General features: G+C 34.7%; 1 protein-coding gene across 1 annotated transcript in view; it reads right to left on the bottom strand.

Moving 5' to 3' along the window:
• LOC129726010 (IQ motif and SEC7 domain-containing protein 1) overlaps window positions 1-21,984 on the bottom strand; it is a 198,190-nt gene extending 176,206 nt beyond the window's left edge. The window contains exon 1 of the mRNA XM_055682529.1: window positions 21,422-21,984. The gene's annotated coding sequence lies outside the window, so the exon portion shown is untranslated. The remainder of the gene's footprint in view (window positions 1-21,421) is intronic.
• Window positions 21,985-22,818: the final 834 nt, after the last annotated feature.

The raw sequence follows: 22,818 nt of genomic DNA, 5'->3' as shown, positions 1-22,818 counted from the left end.
ATTTTGCAAAAGTTTCGGAGAAATATTCTAAAATGTTTGCTCTGACGCGAAACGTCATTTTTCATGCTTTGTACTCTTCATCGTTTACTCTTTTAAAAGGTAAGCGACGTGTTTGCATTCCGATACTAAAATCGACTTGAATCTATACTGACCCGAAACAAATCCTATACAACCCTTGAATCTTCACAAACTTTTCGTAAACTATTTAAATACAAATTTAAAATCATTAGTATTCCACCACTGGAATTCAACAACATTTTGCAGCATAGATACAAAAGCATAAAATGTAGCTTAATTCATCTACTTTCCTCCCATCGGATCCGGCCTTCCGTCCGAACACCAGCAGCATTTCCATTTCACGCTTCAGCTCATATTTAATTCTCGTCGTTACCGGACGCGTCCGGATAGCACTTGTATCATTGATGAGCTATTGCACCCGAACGGCCTCTGTTGCATATCCGAACCGGAAAGAACAAGAGCAAAAAACAGCGACAATCGAGAATCATCCTGATTAGTGATGCTGCCCTGGCAACCCGGATGGATGAGAAGAAATTCACTCAACCGGTTGATCACGATTCGCCTGGCATGCTTTCGTTCGATTAGGGATTTACATGAATAAAATATTTGGACTAAATAGAACCAGCAAGTTTTTGTGAAGGATCATTACCCTGATTCAGCACACGTACGAATTTATCTATCACTTTGGTGCTGGATGAAAACTGGAACGCATGAACACGCGGAAAGCGAGAGTCACGACGCGGTACGAAGTAGGCCAACAGGCTTTGAGTTCTGGTTGGCGCACCGTTCCGGGAAGTGCACTCGATCACACGTATGCAGTCGCGAGTAGCCAGCGAAATGTGCACAATCTCCCGCGCCTGTAGGGCGGCGGGTGGTAATGGTATATCAGGTTTTATCGGTTCAGCCTTGAAAGCACGTGAATCATCGCACATTTTTAGCCCCCATTGGATGATGATGGCGATTGGAGAGCAACCAATGGAGCAGGAACTGTTTAAACTGTTACTAAATATATGGGCAACTTTCAGTTTGTAGGTTCCACGAAACCCGTTTTGATTTGCTGACCTAAACACTGCCAGGTTTAGTTCGTTTGCAACTTCTGAAACACGCAGACTACGTTTATTTCGAAATGTTAAAAGTGCTGACTAGTAGGATAGAAGCACCGATTTTGATCAAAGCGCCAGTTTCCATAAGCCGGAAGAAAAAATTTCAAGTAAAGGAAAAGTCACGCAAATAAAGTAATGGCAAACATGAATAGATAAACTTCATGCAAAACACACCATGGCCAAACCGGGTGTTTCTACCCTAACGGTAACTACGAGGAAACTGACTCCGTTTCGGAGCATGGTTCAGATCTGAACCGGCTAAATTCGCAATAATTTAATGTAATGTTCGAGTGCTAGATTTTTCAGTTGATAGAACGGGGGCACAATTCGGTCAGACAGCCGAAGAACACGAGCGGGCTTTTATTGTACGTGGATCATCAAATGTGTTACTTTGCTGATGTTGCAGAAACGAGTAGCCGCCGCTTTTTATGGCTGGAAGTTGCTGCCGGGTGTGTAAAACAAGCAAGGCTAAACGGAACCGTCTAACAATTCGGTCGCGGTCATAAAACCGACCGCGCGCCTTGCACCGATCGTCTCCGGTATGACTGCAGGCAGGGTTAAGGACGTGATTCTCGATGTGTACAAAAAGGAGCACAATGCTTGAACGGCTTGATTGACGGAGGTTACGCTTGCTACTGGAATTTAATTTGAAATTAGTGCTGATTTGACATTTTTACCACCTGAGCATTTATTCGCCGTCATAATCGCTAAAGTTTCAATTCGCGCCAGTCACTGAATTCCTGCTCCGGCAAAAAAATATCGCTGCTTAACCGCGAATAAACACAACTTATTCTCTCCCGTTTTTGCTCTTCTTCTCTTTAAACTGCTTTTGTTTCCGTTTGCAAAGAATTGCTACTGCAATCCGCGCACACCTTACCGTATAATTTTTGTGGTAATTTAATTTGCCACTCTGCCCGGTTTTACATAGAGTACCGCGAAGTGAGAGAAGCCAAGCCGCGTCGGTTTGAGTCTGTAATGTTTAGGGCTGCCTGCCACTTGACAAGCTGGATAGAAGCAATAGAAGTGGAGCTACAAAGCGGAAAGCGCTCGTGCCACTGAACAACAACACTCGGCAGCACCGCTAGCCAGCGTCGTCATCACGATGCTCATTAATACGATATACCTAGTGTGTGTGTAGTATGCTTATTGTACTGAGTACTTCCTTTCCGCTTCCTCTCCACTGGGATGCACAGCAGCAGCAGCGCGTCACAAAGAGGTGTTAGGGGGAGATGAGGTGTTGTGGAAACATGGCAGGTACGTGCCGTACCGGGATTTGGCCTAGACTTAATTGCCTTTTGCCGTTCCGTCGTCATTGTTTTGCTCCGCTTTTCGCTCATTTCGGTGACTGCCCATGCCCCGTGTCGTACGGCCTAGTGTGTGCCCTAATAGGCACACATGAAGATATTCATGGCTCGAGGGGAGCCAAATTTGGGCCTGGAGTATATGCATAACTCTGAACTGAATTTGCTATGAACCCCAGACTAATGAGAATACGTCTAAATTTCGCTGCTTGACGTATATGTAATACAAATTCGTCAGTGGTTCGCACTATGTAATTATTTTATCTTAAAGCTTGCGCGGTTTTAATGCTGTCTGCTACTTATACACTAAAGAGACCATAGAACAGGATTGGACTGTTAAGAGAAATTTCTCATATCATAATGGAAAAATAAATCTTATCAAACATGCTTGTTGCTACAAATCTGAGCCGGAACAATTAGCGCTACACTAATTTAATGAAATGTTATATAAAAAAAAAGGAAAAAGAGTCTTTAAGTTATGTGAACAGTAGAAGATGAAGAGTACAAAGCATGAAGAATAACGTTTTTCAGTTGAGTTGCTACAATGTCATGTCGTGTGACAAGGTGCTATTTTTCGCCTTGAATTTCAGAGATACGAGATAAAAGTTATCCTATATGCAACAAACGAAAAATTTTGCCAAAATATGATATAATCAGTTCGAAACGGTGATCAAAATCTAAATCTTAGCAAATATAAGCTCTTTTATCCGAAGGAAGTTTGATTGTAAATTTCAGCGCTTCCTAGTTCGACTCTATTAAATCGTTAAGAATGGCTGGGAATTCAACTTTTACAAAAATGGTAGCACCCTATTGGCTATAGACCCTCCAGTTAAATTGAAATAAACTGTGTCATAATTATTTTCCGTTTTCAATCAATGATGGCTTGGTTCCAAGGATAATTGTTCTTTTAAAATTTGATCTTGGCTTCGAAATAAAAAAAAACCGTTTCAAGGTTTTAGTGCAGTTCAGAGTTTAGACTAAAACAACAGAACAAAGTTTCAGAGTTTAGACTAAAACAACAGAAGGAACAGAATGAATTGAATTTTGAATTTGGAATCGAGGTTTTCAAAGGTACAAAAATTCAACAGTGCTAAAATTTTGATGTCAGAAAATTAGAGAAATATGGATATTATTAAATACCCGTACAGATCTATTTTAGGTTAAAAATAAATGCTTATGCACGAAAAACTGAAAATTTAAATGATAAATTTGTGTCTTTCGAAATGTTTTTAGTTATCAATAATTTTCATTATTTTATATTCGCATATGTAGAGTTTTCTTTTACTAGCATCAGTTCTCAAATTGTTGCAAATACGAACTACAAATTATTATTATGTTACAATCATAATATATTATTTTGTTTTCGAATAATTGATAAAATTGATGAAATTACCTAAAAATAAAAGGAATTATTCTGCTTGGGAATGTCGTGATCAACACAAACCATTTATTACAGCGGTATTCATTTAATTACAATATAAGTGCAACCGTTTAGCGAAACTAAACATAAATTAACCTTCTAAGATGTAAAGCAAAACTCAAGAAGTGAAAAGAAAAAAACAAATGTAAACAAGCAAAGAGTAATAAATAAAGATCAAAAAGTAAGAAGTTAAACATGTGTTACAATAAACGAAAAGAGAAAAGAAAAATTAGACGGTAAAGAGGCAAATGCAAAAAGTAACAAGCAAAAGATAAATATTTAAAAGTAAAAACAAAAAGCACGAAGAAAAGAGTCGAAAATAAGAAGAGAAAAATGAAGAGTAAACAATAAACAGTAAAGAGTGTACAATAAAAAGTTAACAATATAATTTGAAAGTGGGAAGAATGAAAAAAGTTGTAAGAAATAAGAAATGAAAAGTAAACAGTAAACAGTAAAGAGTAATATGTAAACGGTTGAAAGTAAACAGTGAAAAGTAATAATAAAAGATTAATAGTAGAAAAAGAAATGAACATGAGTAATTCCACAAAACTTGGGCAACCAATTTAATCAATCATTTTTAAGTTGGCTGAAGCTTTGCATAGACGTTTCTTTAGGCAAAAGATGCCATTTTGTGCTATTGGTTTAATTTTTTGGAACACGACTCATTTTTCACAAGCTACTGAAAAATGCTATTTTGTGAGGTATTGATGAGCTTGAGCTTGTGCTTGACGACCGTACATTTCGTAGTTGATCGTGATCCGTGATCGATCGGAGCTAGTGAAGTTGCACAGAGAACCACGTACATGGCAGCTTGGGATTAGTTTACCATCTTCCTTGTACAACAATTCAGGAGCTTCCGCTTTGTATAGATCGATAACGGCGCCGGCCACGTCCTTACGATCATTAGAGTGAGAAAGGAAATTTTAAGGAAGGAACTGTATCAGTTGTTGTTGTCGGAGACCGAGTTTACCTCTGCATCTCCACGACTGCGACGGAAAGAAAGGGTTGCGTCACCGTGGTTAGTGACGGAATCGAAAGATGTTGCGCGCGAAGTTTATTCATTACGAAGGCGAACGATTATTTTGTCCAACACCGCGAATCTATGCGAGCGGCGCGCGCGAAGCTATTTTGGGAGGTATTGATGATTACAAATATTTTTAGAGCCAAAACGATTTGTTTGATCGGTGTGACGTCTTCGGCAAAATTGTAGATTGTAATTTTTTCTCTCCGAAAACAATATACATTTTAAAAAAATATTATTATTTTGGAAAGAAATTAAAATAAAAATAATCTAAAAGAAGCTCATTTTTTAAATATTTCTTTTTATAAAAACTACAAAAGGTTACCTAAACAATGCAACCGGTCGGATCATGGAGAAATAAAGAAAGTAAAAATAAAGAAAATAAGAAACTATGATTTTTCTAAAAAAAAAGTTTTTTAATTTTTTTCCGAGGGGCTTGTATTTTTTTAAGGACAAAATTATTATCTACAACTTTGTCGAAGATACTATGCCAATTATTCAAACCGTTTTGGCTGTAGAAATATTTTTTATTTCCAATAGAGCCTCTATGGCGAATTAAAAATATTTTTACAGTCAAAAGAGTTTGTTTGATTGGCATAGTCTCTTTGAAAAAGTTGTAGATAGTAATTTTGTCCTTCCTTAAACAAATTTAGACTGTGAAAAAAATATTATTTTTTATTTCAAAATACTCATACCTCGATATGAGGCAACCTCGATATAACGTAACTTTTTAAATGTCTTGATCTTGAAAATAAATGATACAGCAACTGTTTTTGGGGTATAAATTGCTTCAAAAAAATATTTGTAGTAAGTTTTGAAACCAATGAAACCAATGCTAAAATTGTCCCAAATGGGCATAAGAGAGGTTTAAAAATACTAATAGGTGATGAGAAATTGGTTTTCACACATCCTCCAATAACAATTCACAGTCTTGCATCAATTGAAAAAAATTTTTTTTTTGCTTGTTGAAATTTTCTCTAAATGGACATGAGAAGGGTTCAAAAATACTGATAGGTGATGGGAAATGGGTTTTCGCGCATCTTTGAGTAGCCATCAGCAGTCTTGCATCAACTAAAAAAAAATTTTTGGCTTGTTGAAAATTGTCCTAAATGGGCAGAAGAATGGTTTAAAAATACTGATAGGTTATGGAAAATAGGTTTTCGCGCATCTTTGAGTTACCATTAACATTCTTGCATAAATTTTAAAAAAGAATTTTTTTTTGCTTCGATATAACGTAACTCGATATTACGTAAGGGGCCATCCACATACCACGTGGACAGCTTAGGGGGGGTAGGGGATTTTGTAATGTCCACGGTCCCTACAATAAAAAAAGAATTTATATGGGCATTTGTCCACGAGGGGGGGGGGTCAAAGTCGTTAAAAATCTGTCCACGTGGTATGTGGATGGCCCCTAACGAAAATAAAAATAAAGTTGCCTTATATCGAGGTATGACTGTATCTTAATTTGTTTTTGCTTAATTTCTTCATAATCGGAGAGTTTTTTTTTAAAGTGTACATTTTTATTTGGAAAAACAAAATATCTACTTTGTCGAAATCGTCACACCGATCAAACAAACCGTTTTGGCCCTAAAAATATTTATAATCATCAATACCTTCTCAGAAAAGCATTTTTCAAAGCTTCTCAAAAATGAGTCGTGTTCCAAAATATTAAACCAATAGCACAAAGTGATATCTTTTGCCTATAAAAACGTCTATACGAAGTTTCAGTCGAATCAAAAATGACAATTAAAAAAAAAAAAACATTAAAACTGGGATATTTTTGTGGAACTGCTCACACAGGTAAAAAGTAAAGAGTAAACAGTAACAAGTGAAAAGTAAAAAGCAATAATTAAAAATAAAAAGTAAAAGTAAAAAGAAGCAAGTAAAAAGTCAAAAATCAAAAGTAAAATGTAAAAAGTAAAAAATTATAACTAAAGAATAGATAGTGAAAAGTAATAAGTAAAACGTAAAAATTAAACAGTTGAAGGTAAGAAAGTGAAGAGTATTTTTTGAAAATAAAAAAGAAAAAGTGAAAAGTAAAAAGTAAAATGAAAAAAGTAAAAAGTACTTACTAAAGTAAAAAGTCAAAAATCAAAAGTTAAAAGTGAAATGTTACATGTAAAAAATGAAAACTTAAGGATAAAAAATGAAAGGTAATAAGTGTAACGTAAAAAGTAAACAGCTGGAAGTCAAAAGTAAAATGTTAAATGTATCAGGTAAAAAGCAAAAAGGAAAAAAATAAAAGTGAAAAGTTAAAAGTATAAAAATTGAAAGAAAAGAGTAGAAAGTAAAAAATAAAAAGTGGAAATTAAAACGTTAAAAGTAAAACGTAGAGAGTAAAAGGTTCTCCACTAACAGTACACAGTGAAAAATGAAAAGTTAAATGTATAAAGTAAAAAATAAAAAGTAAAAACTAAGGACTAAAAAGTGGAAAGTCATAAGTAAAACGTAAAAAGTAATCAGTTAAAAATGAAAAGTAAAAAGAAAAAAGTAAAAATTCAAAAGTCGAAAATCAAAAATAAAAAGTAAAATGTAGGAAGTGAAAAGCGAAAAAAAAATCTAGGGTATCGAACGTCTTCGTCAGTGGTTTTCTTCGGCAGGTTTTTGCATAAGATTGCTGCAGAAAACCTGCCGAAGAAAACCACTGACGAAGACGTTCGATACCCTTTAAAAAAGTCATACGTAAAAAGTAAAAAAATTAAAAATAAAAAGTAAAAAGCTCATAGTGAAATGTAAAAAATAAAAAGTGAAAATCAAAAAGTAAAAAGTAAAAAATAAAAACTAAAAAGTGGAAAGTAAACAGTAAAAAATTTTAAATTAAAGTTGGTAAATTAAAAAGTGAAAAGCAATAGGTAAAAATCGAAGGTAAAACTTTGAAAATAACAAGTAAAGAGTAAAAAGTAAAAAAAGCGGAAAGTAAACAGTAAAAAATAAAAATTAGGCTTCTCAAAAATGAGTCGTGTTCCAAAAAATAAAACCAATAGCACAAAGTGGTTTTTTTTGCCTATAAAAACGTCTATACGAAGTTTCAGCAGAATCAAAAATGACAATTGAAAAAAAAATTTAAAACTGGGATATTTTTTGTAGAACTGCTCACAAGATAAAAACTAAAGAGTAAACAGTAACAAGTGAAAAGTAAAAAGCAAAAATTAAAAATAAAAAGTAGAAGTAAAAGAAGCAAGTAAAAAGTCAAAAATCAAAAGTAAAATGTAAAAAGTAAAAAACTATAACTAAAGGATAAATAGTGAAAAGTAATAAGTAAAACGTAAAAATTAAACAGTTGAAGGTAAGAAAGTGAAGAGTATTTTTTGAAAATAAAAAAGAATTTCACTTTTAGTAAAATGAAAAAAGTAACAAGTACTTACTAAAGTAAAAAGTCAAAAATCAAAAGTTAAAAGTGAAATGTTAAATGTAAAAAATGAAAACTTAAGAATAAAAAGTGAAAGGTAATAAGTGTAACGTAAAAAGTAAACAGCTGGAAGTCAAAAGTAAAATGTTAAATGTATCAGGTAAAAAGCAAAAAGGAAAAAAATAAAAGTGAAAAGTTAAAAGTATAAAAATTAAAAGAAAAGAGTAGAAAGTAAAATATAAAAAGTGGAAATTAAAACGTTAAAAGTAAAACGTAGAGAGTAAAAGGTGCTCCACTAACAGTACACAGTGAAAAATGAAAAGTAAAATGTATAAAGTAAAAAATAAAAAGTAAAAACTAAGGAGTAAAAAGTGGAAAGTCATAAGTAAAACGTAAAAAGTAATCAGTTAAAAATAAAAAGTAAAAAGGAAAAAGTAAAAATTCGAAAGTCGAAAATAAAAAGCTAAAATGTAATAAGTGAAAAGCGAAAAAAAATCTAGGGTATTGAACGTCTTCGTCAGTGGTTTCCTTCGGCAGGTTTTTGCATAAGATTGCTGCAGAAAAGCTGCCGAAGAAAACCACTGAAGAAGACGTTCGATACCCTATTAAAAAGTCAAACGTAAAAAGTAAAAAAAGTAAAAATTAAAAGTAAAAAGCTCATAGTGAAATGTAAAAAATAAAAAGTGAAAATCAAAAAGTGAAAAGCAAAAAATAAAAACTATAAAGTGGAAAGTAAACAGTAAACAATTAAAAGTTAAAGGCCAAATGTAAATTGAAAAGTGAAAAGTAATCGGTAAAAATCGAAGGAAAACCTTTAAAAATAACAAGTAAAAAATAAAAAGTAAAAAAAAGCGGAAAGTAAACAGTAAATAATAAAAATTAAGAGTAAAAACTAAAAATAAAAAGTAAAAAAAATAAAAAGCAAAACGTTGAATGTAAAAAATAAAATGTAAAAAGTAAACAGCAAAAACATAAAAGGTAAAAATAAAATGTAACGTAAGAAAACAAAAGTCGAAAATCAAAAGTAAAAAGAAATGCCAAAAAGCAAAAAGTAAGAAATAATACATAAAAATCAAAAAAGCAGTAAAGTGTGAAGAATCACAACAAAATAAGTAAATTGTAAAAAATGAGAAGAAAAAGTGAAAAATAAAAAGTAAAGAATAATAAGTAACAAATAATAAGTAGAAAGTAAATTAAAAAGTGGAAAGTGAACAGTGAAAAATTAAAAGCCAAATGTAAATTAAAAAGTGAAAAGTAATAGGTAAAAATGAGAGGTAAAACTTCAAAAATAACAAGTGAAGAGTAAAAAGTGAAAAAAAGTGGAAAGGGAACAATAAAAAATTAAACAGTTAAAAGTAAAAACTAAAAAATAATAAGGCAGTTACATATTTTATTTTCATTTTATGTCACCCCCTCCCCCCCCCTTCAGAAATCTTGAATATTGGAAGGGGAAGAAAAAAAGCTCAAACCGTTTTGTTCATTTCATTGGTTTTTCGACAGCATAAATGCTTAATTTAGCAACAAACAAGTCAGGTGACAGCGAGAGGGGCGTCGAAAGGCAAGCGAAATAAATAATAATCATAATAAAGTGTTATTTTTCAACATTTATTTGAGTGCAAGTTACAAACGTCATAACTTGCACACAAACTTTGATCAAAGATATTTCTTTTTTTTCGTCTCGGTGTTATTTATTTTTTGCCACCCCCTTTGCTAACTTTGATAACCTTGGACATAAAAAGAATTCGAAATTTGTATCAGCCTAAGTAAAACAATAAAAAATAAAACGTTGAATGTAAAAAATTAAGAGTAAGAAGTAAAAAATAAAACATAAAAAATAAATATTGATCAGCAAACAAATAAAAGTTAAAAATAAAATGTAAAGTAAGAAGTCAAAAGTCAAAAATCAAAAGTGAAAAGTAAAAAAAAATAAGTAAAAAGAAAAAGATAAAACGTTACAAGTAAAAAGCAAAAATAAAATTAAAATGTGAAAAGTAAGCAGTAAAATTTACTTTTTACTGCTTACTTTTCACATTTTTTACTTTTCACATTTTTCACAGCTCAAAAGTAAAAATGCAAACATCAGAAGTAAAAAGTAAAAGGTAAGAAGTAAAATTTAAAGGTAAAAAGTAAAGAGTAAAAAATTTAAACCAGGAAATGAAGAAAATAAACAATTTTTTTTGTAAATAAAAACTCTTAATAATAAGTTTCAGACATATTGGTAGGCATGAAACAGTTTCTACGTAGGTTTTCCAACAAGTTTTTATATGTGAATGATAGTGAATGATATTGGTTGGCAGGATTGGGGACAGGATTTTTTTTCTTTCGTATCTTGTTTTCAGAACCTATGTTCCGTAGGATTTTTCGATTTTTGATTAGTACAGAAATTACAGGAAGCAAAAAATCCCTGAAGGAACTACCTAGCAGAAAGCAACCGTAATTGATTCAGGTCCCATACTTCGAACTGATAAACACGTAAATTTACTGTGAAGGAAGCTACTCCAACAAAGTCAAGTTCTTTCATTGTGTGAATTTGATCCTTGCAATGTAATTCTGTTTTCAAAATCAGAGACGACTTAATGTGGCAAAGCATTGTTACAAGACATTGTTTGCAAGGGTTGCAAGACATTGTTTTATAATGTTAGTAGCGGCTGACAACAACGTCTGATCTAGACTGAGCGGATAGTTTACGAAATTGATCAAATAAGACAGTTAACAGGCTAGATAAGGGGATCTTTTTTCCCATGAAAAACGAGAATCTTCTATAAAGTCATCCTCTGTTACTTATGTTAATTGAAGAATGGTATGGAAGCTATTAGGTGCGCAACTAAGTTCCCGCTATTTTTCAATAGACAGGCGCTAACAGAAAGTACATCTAAAACATGATGACCCAAGCTGAGACACATGGTGAATAAACCACTATGACATTGGTTATTGATTCCGAACTATTGTCATTTATTTTCTTATTGCAATCAAAGAAAACAGCGACTGAAGCGCATCGAGAGTTGGGAAAAGTCTGCGACACTGAATCTCTTAGCGAAACAACGTACTTTGAAGACGATAATTTCGATGTTCACGACTGTTCACGTTAAGCAAGGCCATAAAACCTTCGGAGACGTTGTGGTTCAATGCCAAACGCAGGAACAGCTTGCTTCAATATAAGGAGTTACCCGCTAAGTTTTTTCCCAGCGATGGCATCGTGACGTTTATTGAAAAATTGATTCATTATAGCAACCCATAAAGAAGAAAGTCATATGGACTGCTCGGTCGTTCCGGACGCCCCTACGAAGGTTATGATGTGTATTTATTGAAACCATTATGAGTTGTTGAAAGCGAATGAAACTATCACTCGAAAACGGTTCAATAGATGCGATTAAACCGAGCACTGCGTGAGAAATGGTGTAAGAAGAGGCACGAAAGTGATTCTACTGCGTGACAACACTCGGTCCCATACTGCCTAAGTTGTTAGAACTCACATAGAAGCTTTTGAATGGGGAGTCCTATCTTACCCGCCATATTCCCCAGATATTGTCCGGTCCGATTATTGCTTGTTTCGTTCGATTTACATTGAAATTTGGACACATACTGAGAGTTCGATTTGTAGCTTGGATTTGTAGTTGAGGTTATTTTCATGTGGATAGTTAGAATCAGGATTTTTCAATTTGGAACTGTGCTGGGGTTTTGACACTCTGAAGTAATTGAACTGTGCAGGGTTCGCTTTGATTTGAGTGCCACTAAAGTTTTGAACGAGATCTATAGTTTAGATAAATTTTCTCGAAAACTAAGTTTAAGGCTGAACATTTAATTTATATGTGAATTTGAATTTGGATTAAAATTGACCTATAGCTCGGAATGATAATCAGAGATTTGGGTTTGAGATGGAACTGAACGATAGATCGAAATTAAAGTTCAAACGAAGATCAGATCAGGTCCTGGATTAGAATTTGGATTGGGATTTTGACGTATGTAAATAAAAAGTTTTGTTAGAATCCGGATTTAAATTTAGCCGAAACTAGGTTGTCTATCGGGATTACATTTTAGACTAGTTTAGGATTTTAAATCGATATAGGGATTATGATTTGGATCGGGACTTAAAACAGAAAATCGATTTGAACGCAGATCCATGTTAGGTTCAATTTTTAGATTTGAAATAGAATTCGACTTGACTAAAAGGAATTAAAACCGATATAGGAATGTGGACCGGTATTTTACTTTTGAATTTTATTTTGGAATTGGTATGGAATCGGTATCCTGAATAAAAACGTACCGTGATGAATTCAAACCAGAATTTGTATTTGAAATAAACTTAGAATCCTAATTTGGATTTCGAGACTTCGAACAGAATGAGGATTTAAATTAGCACAGTGATTTTTCAAACTAGATCTATCTAAGCCTGATAGAGCTGAAATAGGATTTGGATCCGGGTGCAGAACGAAAAAGGGATTCGAACTGAAATGTCGGGTGCGATCTACTAGCATGATAGTTTTAAACTGGAATTTCAATTTGGAATTCAGATTTTGACTTGAACTCGAAAAAAACTTTTTTTTATTCAATGATCGCTCTCCTAACCAGACAGCTTGAGGCTTCGTACACTACAATGGAGCCCTGGTTAGAAAAACGTGTAGTAGAAGTCACAGCTTTCTAAAAACAATTCTTCTCATTCCAGCGGTAAAGGGTTGCAACACCAGTTCAAAAATTTCCCAATCATTTCCAATAATGGCCCATAAAGCACCTGCTTTCACAAAACAAGCGTAACACAACAATAGCGTTCATAATAGTGGCCAAATTTCTATAGTCAATAATAATCCTCTTAAGACTGTCGTCAGCTGGCGCGCTGTGTGCATAACTATGCACGGCGCGAATCGTTTCGTTCACACTGCTCTACCCGAGTGTCTGGTGACACCCGGCTAATCATCATCATAACAATACCGCCCCACATCAAAATGTAAGGTTTCACGCGGAACTCAATCAGGAATGCGGCACACAACTAAACGCTGTAATAATTTGGCGTTGTTTCGAAACAATCCTCCCCACGTGTGTTGTCATATGAGCGCGAGTGGAATCGAAAACAAACAATAGTCCTAGGTTGTACCTGCTGCTGAAACAATCAAAGGGAAGGGAGGGCTTATAATAGTTGCAATTAGAAGTCACCAGTCACACCAAAATGTGGCAATCAAGTTAATATCTATTGTGAATTGTTCGGTTTGATGGCGGTTGTGGCACCAGAAATGACTTTCGAAGCATGTGTTTTTTTTTGTTTTACTTAGCCTAGGCGGTGAAAAGTGTGCGGGCTAGGCGCGAGCGGCGAATTTCGTATAGGCAAAAGTTGTGCGTAATCCAATTTCGATTCACGTGATTATTCTTTTTGTTTCTTTCGTTTGATTTTCACCTTCACTGGATTCCATTTACCTTTTTTTCTCGGGAGGATTTTTCTTCTTTCTTCTCATCAAACCTGCCCAAATGAAAGCGAACACCATTCGGGTAATTATTTAAACCGATTATTCACTGGGCCTGTTTTTTCGGAGCAGAAGCGCAATCGGTTTTCACTCGCGATGGGGTGGTAATGTGTTTACACAATTCTCACGGCGGCGGCTTGCGCGGGCTACGAAAAGTTACGGGAACCGGTTTTTTTTATTCGGGATTGGGTTTTCCACTTAAAAAAGCTGGAATGATGCCTTACTCATGCGGCGATCGTTTGTTTTTGTGTTTTTTTGGTTCTTTGAATCACAGCTGGAGGAGTTACGAGGAACGGTGACGTCAGACGATGATCTCAAAGTTGGCTTCATTTGGGTCATCTGTGTCATTTAGGCTAACGCTGGGGGGAACTTCAAACAAGGCCGTTACGAAAAGTAATTGGCTGCGTTAATTTTTTTTGGCACACATATTGCCGTTTGACGTTTATGCCTCTATTCGCAGGTGAAGCGGTGCGGAATGATTAAAGCTATTTCAACGGCCAATTAATTACTGATTGGAACTAGCAGAACATGGTGGTCTGTCGCATAGTGATTTTTGAATTAGCCAGGAAGCGACAAACGTTTTTTAATTTACAACAATATCATACTGATAGGATGAACAAACAAACAATATGAAACGGAAGCCATAACTTAGTTAAAAAAGTTAATTAGTTTTAACCAGATTGAACGGAAAATTTCGAAACCATGTAGAAGATTGCAAAACCCAATCTCAATCTAAGCCAAGTGACGCCTGGTCAGCCGGTGCAATCAGCTGGTTTGTCTCCACAGTTTCGAGCGGCTCGTTCCGATACAATCTACCGCGAAGGCCGGCCGGTAGAAGACAGGTTGTAGAAAATGAAGTAAATCGCGGGGATGGCAAGAAGTTGAGATTCCACCCTGCGCCACTTTCGCCTACTACTTGGAAATGAAGGAAAAAAGTATGGCGCTTAAAAACGTTGCTAAGCGAAGAAGTCTTTAAAGCAGCTTTGTGCTGTGAATGTCAACTGTGTACTATTTATAAAACGGCATTTCGCCTACTTTTGTCACGCCAGCAGCACTGCAACGGAACTGGTTGGGCCGGATCTGTGCAAACGCAACTCTCGCACTCACAGGTCGGAAGGTATTAAAAACAAAACCGGAGTCTGAAACGAATAAATTGTGCCCCGAAAGTCGGCCGTCGTCGGTTGGCGGAGAATGACATACCGTGAGGAGGGTGGTATTTTCTCAACAACATGCATTGGCAGGGCTGCAACAGTTTCTCGCCAAATAGGGAACCTCCATCAAGGTGAGCCATGACCGATTGCGGCAGCAGCAGCGATGGACAATCGAAATTAAGTACGGCACGAGTTGGGTTGTTATGTTGTGTGATACGTTCGATTGGCTGTGACGATTATGGAACGCTTGCGTGAGAAGAGAGTGTTAGGCGAGCGTCGTTAATAGGGAAATTGATTTCAATACGCGCGGAGAAGGTTTTGTCATCAGCGGGACAGCGCGCTGATGAACAATGAAAAATTGAAATGTAACAAAAGGTGCAGTAATGAAGTTTGTTAATCCATGAAAAACGACCTTCTTTGGTACGACTGAACATTTATTTGTTTGAATGTGTTGGGCGCATTGACAGTTCGTCACTTTTAGATGTAAATGCCGTTTTAAATCAGTTATAATTTAATAACATCGATTGTGGCAAGGTTAAAAAATTGCAAACGGAAAAAATTTAAAACATTAACATTTATAAACAAAACTCTTATAATTATAACTCGTGATCGCAAAATTTATGACGCGCAATTATTTTTGGCATGATTTTATCTTCTTGATAAATCGCTATTTAGCGATTTAACATTAACGAAACTGTTAAATCTGTTAAATTTTTTTTCGTTGAAACATTAATAGCTAATAAGAGCAGTTGTAAAAAAAATATTTGCAAAAACTGAATCGTTAACAACAAAAATTGCTTGTTTTGATGTGGTCTGCAATTTCCCTCTATACTAGACAAGAGAAACACTAGCTTGCTTCAGAGCTTTTAAGTATGAACAGAGTTTTCAGTTGAGTAATTAGAATTTTCCTTGAATTCCTCTTATCCTTAGGAAACTTTGAGTCGATTTTCATTAATCATAAATTATACATTAACCGGTTTTGGATGACGCCAAAGAGTAAGCTGTAAATGGTTTTTGCTTTCTAAATCCAAAAATATAGTATAAAATTTCTAATTTCGCCGTCACTTTTTACGTCTAAAAAATATCGCATAAAAAGCGCGTAAATTCTGAAATACCGTACTTTTAAAGAAGAATAAACCGAGACCTACGATAAATACCTTCGAAATCGACTTAAGAATTATAAAAATCAAGAAAAAAGTTGAAGAGGTTGTGTTTGAGACACGACCGCAAGGTTAACGTAGAACTACGACAGCCTGTCTCATGTCAATGTATTTGTTGCAATGAAGCGGTAAATTTCAGTAGTGATTCTCTTTCAATTGTCTCTAACGCCAAGATTACGATAGATTTTCTATTCCGATTACTGGAAGTATGTGGTTATCTTCCAGGAACTGAAAGTTGCAACCAAAGATTTTGAAAATGCGCCTTGAGTCGATTTCAGTTTTTTTGGGCATCATTCCCACTCCGGAAGGTGTGACAGAAAAGTGTCAGCTCCAATGAACTTTTCGTGTTTGTTATGGATCCTATAACAACTACATAAACTTTCAGATCAATCGGTGATATCTCGCACCCGATTTGTTAGGTTTCCATACGAATTTATATGGGAGCACCGACTTTTTCAAAACTTATTCTCCAGAGATGAAAGTTGGCTCCTAAAAATATATCGATAGATGATATTTATAGAAAAATTGCTTGAGAAAAACTTTTCTGAAGACCGTGTCGTGCTACGATGCTTGTGGAAAAAGTGATTTACCTCAAACTGATTGAATATTGATTTTCCAGTTACCGGAAGTCACCATTTCTAACTTTAAAATGGTGTCTTGGGTCAATTAACGGTCTTGAAATTGGACATTTGCCGTGACACTCTCGAAATGTCGAGTATTTAAATTTCCACTCCTATCCCAGAATGTTGCCGTAAGACGTAATTCTACGTCAAAAACAAAAAAGGTCAGGTACAATCTGCCCCCGATTTTATCACATTTTTCACCCGATTTTATCATCATAAAAAACTTTACAGAAGACATCATGTTTCTATCTCTTACATATTGCAAGCAACATAAAGTTTTCTATGAGAAGGCATTAAAAATCGTTATTTACATTTTATAATTTTTCTGGTTGCAATAATTGAGAGATATCAGCATGCTGTCTTCGGCAAAGTTTAGTGCTGTGAGAACATCTAATATTTTGCTTATGGTACTGCGCTACAAAAAAGCAAGTAATTCATTTTACCAATTCAAACAAAAACATGAACGAATAAAAAACTCAGTTGTAATTTATTTACAACTTTACATCGATTTTTTTTAGGCTTTTTATTTATTTAGGTTTGTTCAGAAAAGTTTTAGGCAACTGAATTATCTATCTAAAAAATGTTTAAAAAAATAGTGATGATCGATTTTTCATAGTCACTTTTTGTTTTTAAAATTTTTTTTTCAGTACAGGATCTCAAATTGAATTTTTTAAATATTTTTTAAAAGCTCAGACAGTTTTCTCAAATTCATCCCTTGACAACTTTTCTCTATTTTCTGTCATTATTCAGATATAGCGATTTATGAAAAAACAACTGCAGCTTTTTTCATATGTTTGTACAGATAAATTTTCCAAAAAAAAATCGCCGATTTTATGTATTTAGTTATTAATTTAACATCTTCATTAAAAAAAAAAATTTAAAAATTCCCCGATTTTATCACTTTCCCTATTTTATCACGCCAAAAATCATCAGGGTGAGATATAATCGGGAGATCACTGTGTTTTCTATTCGTTAATCGAATTTTTTTTTCATCAAACCCGAACCAGACCCGTACCTGACACTTTTAAAATATTTCAAATCCGAACCCGACCCGAGCCCAACGGGTTCAGGTCGGGTACGGGTTTCGGGTTTTCAAATCCGAAACCCGACCATCTTTATGGACTAATCTTTAACCCTTAAATGCGCAATGTTGTTTTGAAACAACACTACTAAAAACGTTTTAAAATATACGTATTTTAGTATTTTTTAGAAATAAAATTCATTAGAACAACTCTCTAGACTCAAACGAAAAAAACTTAACAGCTGGAAGTACTGTATTTGAATGTTTTGTTTTTATTTTTGGTGTCAAAATCTCGGAAACGAAAAAAAACATGTCGAGATTCCCGACTGGTGCTCACTGTCCTTGAAAATAAATTTTAAAATAAGGTTAGTGGTTAGTGAAAAAGTTTGAATTATCAGTAATTTTACTAAAAAAGGTCAATTTTAAAGATACTGTTAACAAAAGTAATTGTTTCGACTTTATTCTGCGATCAAGTCACAGTGTTGTTTAAAAACAACATGATAATATTTGCACATTAAAAAGTAAATCTTTCAATTTTTTTATGCATATTGGTTAGTTTTAGAGCAGTTAACCTGTAGAACAAAGATTTTATGTTTTAAGATGATTTTTTAACATCGTGCGCATTTAAGGGTTAAAATTCATTTTAATGAATAATAAAAGAAATTGTATCATTTGGAAGATTTTCGCCTTCAACATTTATTTGTATAACATCGAAACACATAACTTTGTAAAAGGCACAAAAAAGATAGCTACTACAAAGAGCGAGATATTACTAAAAAAGTAAGAAAATAAAAGGCAAAACACTAGCATACGAATCCTGCATAGGATGAATATTATTATAATCACTCTACGGAAGTATTTGAAACGTTTTTCCCTTTCAGCACCGGATGTGGTATTCAAAAGGACCCATTTTTTACATATGTTGGCATTTTTGTGTCTTCTACAAAGTTGTGTGTTCGATTAATATACAAATACAGAGTGATCGGCTTCTTGTTGGGAGTATTTCAGGGGCTGATAGAAGGCCACAATTACTGAAATAAGCTTTACTACCCATAAGGCCTAACGTTGATCTACTCGGAGTTATTCAATTTCCAAGTTTCTTTTATACTCTTCCATATAGGGGCTGTAACTTTAGGTGTATACCACTTAGAGCAGTTCTATTTTTTTTTTTTGAAAGTTGAGACAATTTTCTACTAGATACAGCTTTTAGATGTTTGAATGAATGGAAAAAATAACGTTCTGTATGCAAAAATATTCAAAAAACAGTACTATTTTAAACGTATTTTAATGTTTTCTCACGAAAAACGTCGTTAACATTATCGTTCTTTATCTGTTTCGAGTTATCGGGAAATTTTAATTTTAATGCAACATGCTGGATGTTCGATTGCCAGATTTATGTTGATGCAGGTTCTCCACCAAAAGTACTGCATTAAAATTGAAATTTTTCAAAACCCAAAGCAGATAGAGAGTTGGTGTCAAAAAAAAACGAACTGTAGAGCCGTTAAACCGTTCAATTTTAGCAAAAAAACAATTCACTTAACCAAGTTTTTTTTGTGAGAAAACATTAAAAGACGTTTGAAATAGTACAACTTCAAAAATTTTTACTTACAGAACGTTAGTTTTCACATTCATTCAGACAAGCGATAGTTGTATTTATTAAAAAAAAAAACAGCTTTCAAATGAAACCAATAGTGCAAAAAAAAAAGAATCCCGTAAAAAAAAAGTCGCGTAATTTTCAACAATTCGTGTAAAAAAAAAGATCACGTCGTTCTGATAAAATTATTCGCCACGTGTAAAAAAAATCGTGTTAAATAAAATTACGTAAAAGAAAATCGCGTAAAAAAAGAATTCAGTGTATATATTTTAACATTAATATCTCTTCGGTATATTTTTTCAAAACTATGCAAGTTTTTCAGACATTATAGAAAAAGGTTAAGGTTTATAAATATTTTTTTTTGAATTTTTGAGATTTTTGAAAGTCACTGGGATTAAACAAAACAATTACAACGGTTAGAATAATATAAACCAATGAAAAGAACAACATTACAGGTCTTTTTGATCAATTACGGATGATTCTATAAAAAACAACCACGTAGAAGCTTCTGCCTGAATAAATTGAGTTATGAAGTATTAAACACTTCATTTTCAAAAAAAAAATGCGTTCAGAACATATTATTTGATCCTCTTTTTATGAGTCAGTGAATAAACAGTGGATTTCTAGGAACTGATATCGAACCATTTCAACACCACTCTGTCGTTCCGCAAGGCTTTAACTTTGGCTCTCTATTGTTAATAATGTTCGTTCTGTCCACGTGGAATGCGGATGGCCCCAAATCCGCGAAAAAAGCACATAATTTCGAAGTTTTAAGTATAAAAAACCGCAAAAAAATCAAATTTCTCGTTTAAAAAAACACATGAATTCCGCGTAATAAGGATGCGTAAAAAGCGACCTTGGTGCATTTCATATACGGTATTTTTTTTTTTTGAATGCATAGAAAATTCGCACTTGTATACTTTAACAGATGTTTATGCAAAAGAGTACAGTACATTTTTCAAAGTTCAGAATAAGTTTAAAAAAAAAGCTAGAATTGTAACAGTTCAACACAAACGTAATGCTTTTTGAAAGTTTCCGAATGAATGTTATGTGTTGATACCCTCTTCAAATTTTTCCAAACTACTTCTTACATTATAAAAAAAAATATTAAAATGATTTTTTAGCCAATGAGGTTTTGTTTCCATATTACTCGTTGAAATTCTGAAAAGTTCTGGAAACTTTTCAACATGTCACTAAACCAATGCTTTTTCGGTTACAAGCCAGGTTAATTTTTTTTTCTCAAATTTTGTATTAGAATTTTATAATATGCATAACATATATATTTAGTCGTATTACAGAAGATCGTTTTATCTTTTTCATTTTGAAAACATACTGCAACCTGAGGGTTAAAAATAGTACACAAAATTAACTCAACGGTTTTGAGTTCACAGCCAACCAACTCGCACGTGTCGCTTGATACCGTTCAGGGAACCGCGAAAAATCGAAAGTCAATTTATCAACGACGACGGCACAAGCGTCATGTTTTTCGAACAGCTTCCCAATAACATCATACGAGAGAACAGACGCAGGTTTCTACTGAAAAGCAGAAAAAACCGAACCTGTTGCCATCTGTTTTCTATCAATAATAATTCGATATATCGCGCTTAACGCGCGTTCTACATGCTGGGGTACGAACTACCTTCAGATGACACATCTGTCCGGTCAATCTTCAAGCATTTCAGCCACGGTCACCGACAGCTGGATGGATAAATAAGTATAAATATATTCCTGTTTTTTTTTTTGCTGCCCAATGGCGCGATGATGTCGCAACCAGCTTAGAATGACACAGAGAACTACATTTGTGGGGATGCGCCCTTCTGACATGGTACAACACGATAACCACACACAAAAAAAGTTCAACCCAACGCCATATGCATCCACGCCACTACTGGTTGGAAGGGAAAAGCCACCGGAGGAGGAAGTAAAAAACAAACAATCAGCACAACTGCGGTTCGCGAATTATACGACGAATCAACGGTACTTCTGTTCGTATTTTTGTCACTGTTTCACCGGCTGTCACTTTATATTCTTCTCAGCTGCTCGTGTGCTTTTTGCTGCTGCTTCGATCACTGTTTTATTCATTTCCTCCCTCGTCATCGTCACTACTAACTGCTGAAGGTTTTTTTGCCTATACCATATCCGCTGGTCTCGCTTGCCTGTTTTTCGATTCCCACACACTCTTCAATTTGATTAATTTTTCAACATACATTACTCTGCTGGATTTCCACTCTGATGATTCTTCCTCAGCTTTGCAGCCTTGCTTGATTTGTAGGAGGATGTCGTTAATTTCTGCGTTTTTTTTTCTACACTCCTTTTCTCATCACTCAATTTGTCGATACGTACTTCGTTTCGTGTGTTATTTTACTCACTACTGTACACTGGATTTTGAGTAATTCCTTCACTTAATTTACATTTCACTCGCACATTTCGCTCGAACTTAAAACCTAATCAAGAGGCGATGGTTATCAGTGCGTACACCTCTTAGATGAATAAGCAGTCGGAGTAAATTTCTACACTTTTACATGGAATTTATCGACCAGTTCGATATTACTTCGCCACGTGCGGGCGCCCAGGGCCGGGTATCCCGAACGAAGGAATGCACAAGCGCGCTCGCCCTTGCTAGGGACTGCATCCAGTAATCCACACACACCGACACGCACGCACACACAATACCGAACCGTCGTCGTCGTAAACTTATGTCAGCGGCTGCACAGTTGCAGCGATCGATGAGCGGCGATCCAAACGAGTTCGCACTTCGAGTTTAACTGATTCCGTTCGCACTGGCGGAGAAACGCCGATGCATACCCGCGCGGGTTGGCGGTTGTTTGCTGGATCGCCGCGGTGTTGATGAGGTTAAGCGATGCGGAGCGAACGGCCGCGAGTGCCGCTGGAGAAATATGCTCTCTCTCATTGAGTGCTGGGTGCTTTTCTGTGTGAGCTTTTAATAGAGTCGACTACCAGATAGCATTTGTTGGTGCAGTATCGTAAGTTGTAAGATTATTTATCGTTGTTGATATTTCTCCTTGTAAAAGTCAATTTTAGTTTGTAATCATAAGTTTTGTTATTTTTGCATAGCGAGATGCACAGATTTTTTTTTACACGACACAATACAATTTTATGTTTAACGAAATTTGTTGTTTTTTAACCTTAACTTATCTTACGATTTCAATCTTGTTTCAAGCTGCGGTCTTCAACAAACTTGTGCAGAATGCTGCAGACATCGTGAATATCTCGATTCTATTCAAAGTTATCAATGCTTTTCATAAAAAAATTTGCGTTATTCATTTGGTTGTCATTCTTTTTGGGGCAAACATAAAAAACATCTTTTGGACTAAATTTGAAAGGCACATTTGACAATAATTTTATATGGCTGCACGATGGAGGACGCCGTTATCCAAATAGCTACAACGTCTACGAGTCACTACAGTTCACCCGGCACATTGACACAGTTTACGCTACAATGTTGTATCTTGCTCGAATGAAGGCTTTAGAATGAACCCACGCAAACCAATGCACAGTTATTGGCCATTAGAAAAGAAATTTGAAACAAATAATTTAAATTGCATAAATACTTCTGGAAAATTTAAATCGCTGACTACTGTGG

This window comes from Wyeomyia smithii, chromosome 2, assembly GCF_029784165.1.
Source record: "Wyeomyia smithii strain HCP4-BCI-WySm-NY-G18 chromosome 2, ASM2978416v1, whole genome shotgun sequence".
NCBI classification, from domain to species: domain Eukaryota; kingdom Metazoa; phylum Arthropoda; class Insecta; order Diptera; family Culicidae; genus Wyeomyia; species Wyeomyia smithii.
Note: the sequence above shows the minus strand (reverse complement) of the source record. Positions and strands in the feature narration are given on the sequence as shown.